We start from the raw sequence: 8092 nt of genomic DNA, 5'->3' as shown, positions 1-8092 counted from the left end.
TTACTTAATGGTGTCTCCCTTATGTTTCTGCTGCTACTCAGGACCTTTCCTAATGGTGACTGAGTTTGCACCAGTGGAAAAATTCTTATTTCATTTTTTGTCAGAGATTTTAAAACAAGATAATATCAAGAGTACTTCATGTGCAGATCCAAATAGTAAACAGAGATTAGGACATTGCATTTTACCATATTTACATTCCATATCATAGCTTAAGATATTATCTTGTCTTCCTCTCCTGTCCTCTCTTTCTTATATCTGAGACTGAAGTTATTAGAGACTGAAAAATACAAAAAGTTTATCTGTGACTGCTTTGGTAGCAAGCAAATTAACATGATTGTCCATAGTGGAGACAGACCGTGCGGAGGTGTGTGTGGTGGACCCAGGTGCGAACACAAGTGAGGAGACGGGAGTGAACTTAAACAAAAAGCGAGTCTTTTATTGTGGCTGATGAACACAAATAAAACAAACGAGAACGAGAGCAGCACAAGAGCAATAACTAAACAGAAACCTAAACTGGGAACAAACTATGAAAGCTAACTATGACCGTGACTGTGGCGAGGAAAACAGACGACCTGACAATGACGCACTGAAAACAGAGGACTTAAGTACACAGGAGGTGATTAGGGGAAGAGGAAACACACGAGGGCAAACAGCTGACATACATGAACCTAATGACAGGACAGGGGAGAGTACAACTAAGCACATGAACACAGAACACAATACCTTTTACAAAATAAAACAGGAAACTAGACATGACACAAGGGGAACCTGATAAACCATGAACTAAGCTGCAAACTAGGCCTGACCGTATAACTAGATAACTGAAAAGAAACTGGAATACAGATGAAATAACAAAATAACATGAAACTCAGAAACACTGGGGCGCATGACCCAGGACCATGACAAGTTGTGCCTCACTTCTGCAGCTAACACATTTCAAAAACCGAAACTTTTCCTTTGAAGGTAAACATTCTCTGTTTTTGTTAGGTGTCGCTCTTTTCACAGTTTCACTACCGCTCACCAGCTACAGAAAGCAGTTGCAGAGTGTTTGCAGACAATTTGGCATCTTCTGAAGGACTTTTTTTTTTTTTTTTGGCACTGCAGCATTTATCTCTTTGCCAGTTTCACCCACCAATCCTCAACAATGATTCTGAGAATTAACACTTTCCCTAAATTTTTCTTAAATAAAAAAGTGACGAATTTTTACTTTCTTCTATTTTGTGAAGCTAGCTACATGCTGCAGTACTGCAAATGCTGCTTTACTGACTGCTGTGTGCATGAGTGCACGACAAGGATGAGATGGAAAAAAGGGACGTGTGCAGGCAGGACCAGGTGGAGATTTGACTATCACTGGAGCATCTGCTGGAATGACTGCCAGGCTGCAGCATATGACAAATTAACTCACTTGATATCATTTTGTGTTAAACTGCTTGTGTTGTATTAAACTGTCACTTAATTACACATTAACTAAAGATACCAGAACACCACGGTGGGTCACCCACTCTAACCCCCTGGGGATTCCACTTCCTCTTGAGCTTCATGGCCATCACTATCTTGTTGCTTTCTTGTACATGTCAGTGATTAAATCCAATGTGTTGCATACAACAGGCTGAAACAAGGACTGGACAATATGTCAAACTTTTCCAACAGTACATTCTCTCTAAAAATGTGATGTAATACAATCCACGTACCTTACAAATCAGAGCAAAGGTAAACTTGAATGAGTTTGTCACAGAATCTTCAACATTCACCTCGGACATATTCAGGCATTACTGGTGCAGTTCTGATAATTTCAGTTTTCATGCAGGCAAAGTGAAGTAATTATGGGTGTGTGGCACTGTTTGGTGAAGGGGAAGAAAACAGGCACCTGCTGGTCTTCATTAAAACTGAGGTCATTGCCGCTGGCTTATAGGAAGGAAAGCAAGCAAGCTTGTCCTTTCTGGGCAGAAAATGCAAGGTGGGTGATTCAAAGCAGATAGAACTTTGCCTGTAGGCAGGGTGTGTGAAAAAATATTTCCTTCAACAATCCTCACATTTGTCCTGATGGTTTTTCTGCTAAAAACACTAATAAATGGTGGTGTTATGAAGCAAGCACAGAAATCAGACGCAGTGCTTGACTGCTACCTTTGAAATGGCTTTAATGAGCTTTTATATATTATTTTTCCACACTTTTTCAGCTTTAAAATCGAACTACTTAGATGTGGAAAAAATTATAAAAACATAAATAAACCAAAGACTGTGTTTTTCTGATAACAGCTCCAAATTACCCGTGCAGAAGTTTCCATCGACAAGCAAGCCACAAGAGCTAAGACCTAAAGCCATTTGCCGGCCGTGTTATCAGTGTGTTTTATCGCTTTTATTGAGTTTTATGGCGTGAACTGTCCAGGATCTCTGCAGTGATGAGCACTTTGGCTCTGGAGCTCTGCACTATTGGATTTGCCCACAAGTAAACGGGAATAGTGACAGTGTCATTATGACAGAGCTTTTTGCCCATTTCCAGTATTGCACTACCTTGTGATTTACTGGATTCAAACCATAGACTGCATATTAAACGAAATGCCTTAAACCTGTATGGCTGGAAAGGAGGCTACTTGAATAGAAGTTTATGACTGAGTTTTCACTCAATTTATGACCTCGGAAAACACCTACCTAATGACGATATGGACTTATTTGCTTAATTGAATTTTTCTTCACTACAAACATTAATTTCATTTCATAAATCATGGTCCCATTTAGAATGAATAAAATGATAAGCAGGAGAGGATTTGTGGGTATGAGTGTGCACTATTTACAGTCAGATCTCACTCCCAGTGCAAAGACAGCAACAACCAGAATGTTTAGCTTGAGGCTTATCTGTTGAATTCAGACTTAACTAATAACTCTGTCTTTTGCAGTGCTGTTGTTTCTGGAAAGTATAATTACAGATGTCAGGAAAATAATATTATTTGCCACTTTAAAAAGTGCCTTATCAAGCTATATACCTTATCAACAAGCATGGAGTTGCAGAACACGTTACATTAAGTTATTTCAGCAGTTTATTTCCCTCTTTGGACCCCAAATTAAAACTACACATGGCAGAAAATGTCTTTTAAGAGAAAAGGTTGAGGGTCATATAGATGTAGACTGATTGTAACTTTTTTTTCCCTCCAGACTGAGGACAAATGCTGCATTGGGTGATTAAATCCAGGCCCTACGCTTAGACGCTTCTGGGGCGGATTTTCCGAGAGCAAGGGACTTGGCGCCGGGGATCCTGTGCATTTTCCACCCTGATCTCTGCTTGGCAGAGGCCTAAATAATAAAGCTCTTTTTACTGAGCTGCCCGGGGTTCCCTGTATACAAACACAAGTCCCCTGCCCCTCCGCCCCCCTTGTCTATGCTGTTTTAACATGACCTGCTGCCACAGGGGTTTACCTTACACCCCCAGTAAGCCCCTGTCCTGCAGTTGTCTGAAAGCCAACCCCCACTCTATCCCTGATTTTCTAACTCTCTCATACACACACACACACACACACACACACACACACACACACACACACACACACACACACACACACACACACACACACACAGACATGCTGGGGTCAAGCCATTTTGGTCTTGAGGTAATTTTACTTGGACCACGGTTCTCAATCCTGGACTTGATCAGAGGAAGCAGCAAACAACCTCACCATCTAAACCAAATCACACGGTTGAAAAAAGGTATGGAAACCCTCCAAAAGTGAAAAAGTGAAGGTACATTGCACCCATATACCTCTCTGCAGGTCAGTATTTCACATATGGTTTTGCACTTGACTGTTATTTTTAATTGCATCATGGAGTGCAGTCGAGTCCAGTACTATCACGGAAACGTAGCGAGCGGTGATGAAACGTCCATTCATGCGGCCATGCGTGGATGTGTGTTTATTTAACTACTGTGCAGGTTAATCTTGAGCCTCAAAGCCTGGTGCTGTGCGTTAGTGCCAATGCTCACAAACCTTGCACGCTCTAATCAGCCTGCCAGCTTTGAAACCTGAAGCGCCAGAGCAACCTCTTCTCAGAGTTATGACCCAGGCCCCTTAGAAGAAACGTTAAAGGTAAATCAAAGAGCGTTTGCTGCAAGCCTTTGCATGAATACCCCGCTTGTCACAAAATGTGTGCTTTACAGTAGAAAACGTTCCACGTGTCCAACAAGACTGTTTGTCAATGTGTCAGTGACAGGATTTGGTGGGACCGTCACCTCTACATGCCCACAAACATAAAGCGTTTAATGGCGACCAAGTCTGCGAACGACTGTGTAGGCGGAGGGGTGAGCTCTAAAAGCCAAAACAGTAGCTGAGTAGTGGAAGAAAATTAAGTGATTTTTCCATTTTTATATCCACTGAGCCATTTCTCCCATGTACGATAAAATTAAAACAACACATAAGCCTTGGGGAATACTGGAAGAAATTAGTCCCCAACTGCAGTAGCTAATCAACACAGCCACAACACACTGTGCAAACGCCCATTTTTTTTCTTTTTTGCATGACAGAAATTTTTAAGGCAAGTGTTTTTTGTGCTTTAGCAGACCACACAAAACTCACCATGATGTGATGTTATTGAAAAATTGCAAATAATTATAGAGTAGGGATGTTTAATAAGATTGTGTAAATGTTCTAGGTCTACTGGAAAAAATGACCGTGTTGATAAAGGCTGTATGCCTGAAATTTAAGTCGTCTTCATCTAAAATAATCATCTATACCAGTCTGAATACCTTAAGAGGCAACTTCTGAGCATAAACTACTTCACTAGATTTAGGTTCATTTATTGAAATGAATGGAAATATCGTACTTAAGGCAAAAACAGACTTTCGTATTTGATAGGACTGGCTTAATTCTTCTATGTGGCCTGAACTATCTTTGGCAGATTTCCTTGCCCTTTTTTTAAATAGACTTCAGGAATAGTTCTCCAGGCTTCTTGATGGGCATTTAAAGGTCTTCGTTGGATTTTGGCTGGGGTCTGGGGTCTGGGGAGGCCAATCCATGACTGATTGTGTTTCGCTTTGTCTTTTTCTGTTCAGGTGTGCTTTTACTGCATTGGCATCATTGTCACACTGAAAAATGAAGTTGTTGGCAATCAGACTCTTTCCACGTGGTACTGCATGTTTAATCAAAATCCAGTGATGCTTTTGTGTGTTCATAACTTCATCAGTTTTGACAAGATCTCTAAAATCACTAGCTGAAATGCAGCTCTAAACCACGACAGAGCCTCCACCGTGTCGCACTCATGGCTGGAGACCAGAAAGCCTATAGAACTATTGCTCAAGACCAAAAATTGTAAGAAAGTCTGAGTCACTCAAGACCTTTTGGATATTACTGTGAGCAACACTCATTAGCATTCAAACAGACAAAATCTCACTCGTGTTTTTAAACAACTAGAGGAGGCCACACACATACACTCTCACGTAGGGTAAAAAAAAAAAGACTGAACAAAGACAAACAAGACTGTTTTTTATCTTCTCTGTGGAGTGAAGAAGAAGAAAACAGTGGTACCAAGCGCTGCTTTGCTGGCGCCAGGCCAGTGTTAAATATCAGGACTCAGTTTACAGTTTGACTTCACAGCAGCACCTCCCTTCTCTGCAGTCCATCTGTGAGCGAGTTACATTTCTCCAGAATGTGCAGGGATGAAGTGCTCGCTGAGCAGCCTCTCCAAAACACGCAGAGTGGCCATCTGTGAATGACACAGTCTTTAGCACACTTGCTTGAATTTCACTTTCAGTACTGGTAATACTTTCATCTCCCAAGTTTCAAGATTCCTCGAGGTCTTTTTGTTGCCATTGTTTTGATATCCCTGTTGTCAGCTAGACCTTCTTGTGTTTTAGTGGCCTGTCTCTGTTTTTCTCATTTCTCTTTTTCTGACTTTTGTCTATCCTTCTTTTTTCCACCCGTGTGTCAGCGCTCGGCTCCACACCCTCTTTACTACTGTGTGTCAAATGTGGCCAGCAACATCAATCTCCGCTGCTGTTTGAAAAGGCAAGACAAATAGGAGGCACTGCGTCATGCCGCGATCGCCGCGGCCTCCTCTCTCCACATCTCTCTGTCCGATCCATGCTTTGTGAGTCTGATGATTATCTGCACTCTTACGCTAACTGGCCGTGTTACTGGCAAACTGGTGGCTTATTTCAAGTTTCTAACCGGCTGTGATCAGGCCTACAATCTAGTCCCTAAACCTCATTTGAAATAAACAACTGCTTACAGAATGCTTGCCTCCTGCTACCTCTCCGGCACAAACTAAATATAGTGTAGAATTTAAACTGTGTATTTTTGGTTTTGTGGGTGCAGGATGGATCATGGTGTGGATAGCGGATAATATCTGTGAGCTAGCACTCTCGGGGTAATGACGCACTTTACCATCATGCACTGCAAAACAAATCATTTTGCCACAGAGTGAGGTACACCATCACCCATCCTGTGGTAATGCTGGTAATACTGGCAGTTTTGTAGTTCCACAAGGCCATACTTCAGCATGTCTAGGAGTGGGCCATATGACGGTATGCACCATGAGGTGTGTTACAACAACGGCTCAAGGGGGAGAAAACAGGAAGGTGCCATTTATCTTGAGTTGGTTCTGTTTTAAATGAGTATTGCTGTTGGATGATATGATTTACTTCCTTGTTGAGACTTTGATAGCATGATCTAGCACTTGTGTGTGACGCCAGCGCTAACCTGGCCCTTGCTCTCTGTGTGTGTGTTTATGTGTGTGTGTGTTTTAAGTATAGGCCTAGCTAAAGTGGTAAGCTTAGTTTAGCATGAGTTCTATTGAAAATAGAAATGCCTGCTGGCATCTCTAAAAGCTATACGATTACAAGATATCTGTTGTTAGAAAAAAAGGAATGTTGATTGTGATTGTGACTTCTAAATTTGGTCGCTCGTTACCATGGTTGCCCCACGGCAAAGAAGGTCTTTGGGTTTGAAGCCAACGGCTGGCTGGGTCCTTTCTGTATGGAGTTATTGCAAATTCTCCGTATGCCTGCGTGGGTTCTCTCCGAGTACTTTGGCATCCCCTCACAGGTGTGTTTAGTTAATGTTTTTTTCTAAATTGGCCATAAGTTTGAATGGTTGTCTTTCTCTTTGTGTTAGCCCTGTCATAGATGGTGACCTGTCCAAGGTGCACCCTGTTCAGACCTTGTGACAGCTGGAATAGGCTCCAGCACTCTAGCCTCCAGTGGTCCTGAACTGGATAAGAGGCTGGATGGGTGCTGCACAAAAGTGTTGGTTAGTTGGGTTGTTTTGAGCAATTTCCCTTGAATGGCCTATCTACATTCTCATTCATCCAGGTCAAGGTATCTGAGACTCTCCACCATTTGTTTTTAGAATTGAAATAGCCTCGTGGATGAGAGGTGAAATGTCTTCACAAACTTAAAAAAGTCCAGTTGGTTTTTTTTTTCAGGCTTATTTTTAAATAACATTTAGAGAGATCCAGGAGAGCATTTACCACTATGCAATATACTGTTGTATAACAAAAATGCATTTACGCAAATACATATAAACTGCATCTATGCTGCTTGGTAGATGGGTGCCAATGGTGATCAGGGTGGTTTTAATCTCCCACTACAGACTCTTCAGTTATTTGTCTGTTGCACCTATTTACCAGTTAGAAAGGCCTGGAAATTCAGCCTTGTATAGATTCTTTCTGTGCCAGAGTGGAGATGTCTAACAACCGTCTCTGTGATACTGAGCCCCAGGAACCTAAAAAATGTTCACCTGGTTTATTTCAGCTCCGCAATGTCACACCTCTTATTTATAACCAAGTATAAAATTACATATCTTAGCTCACCCAATACAGTGTTGCGGTTTTCCAACTGTGACAGGCCCTGTTTTATGAACTGGCAAGAAGAAAAAATGTTTCTACCTCCATGCAACTTCAATCCACTGAGACACACACTTGTTGGTATTTAGAGCAGAAAACTGAAGCAACTAAAGAAGTGACAACAGACAAGTAGAAGCACAAGCAAGTGACCCAACCTTCCTCCTGCATGTACAGTAAGTTCTTCCAAGCAGCTCTGAAATGTCATCCTGGTACAAGGGGCCTTATTCAAACATCCATTTCTACACGTGGGTGGGCAGGAGTTTCCCTA

This window comes from Neolamprologus multifasciatus, chromosome 15, assembly GCF_963576455.1.
Source record: "Neolamprologus multifasciatus chromosome 15, fNeoMul1.2, whole genome shotgun sequence".
In the NCBI taxonomy this organism is placed as follows: Eukaryota; Metazoa; Chordata; class Actinopteri; order Cichliformes; family Cichlidae; genus Neolamprologus; species Neolamprologus multifasciatus.
The sequence above is the reverse complement of the archived record's forward strand: the minus strand, read 5'-3'. Positions refer to the sequence as shown.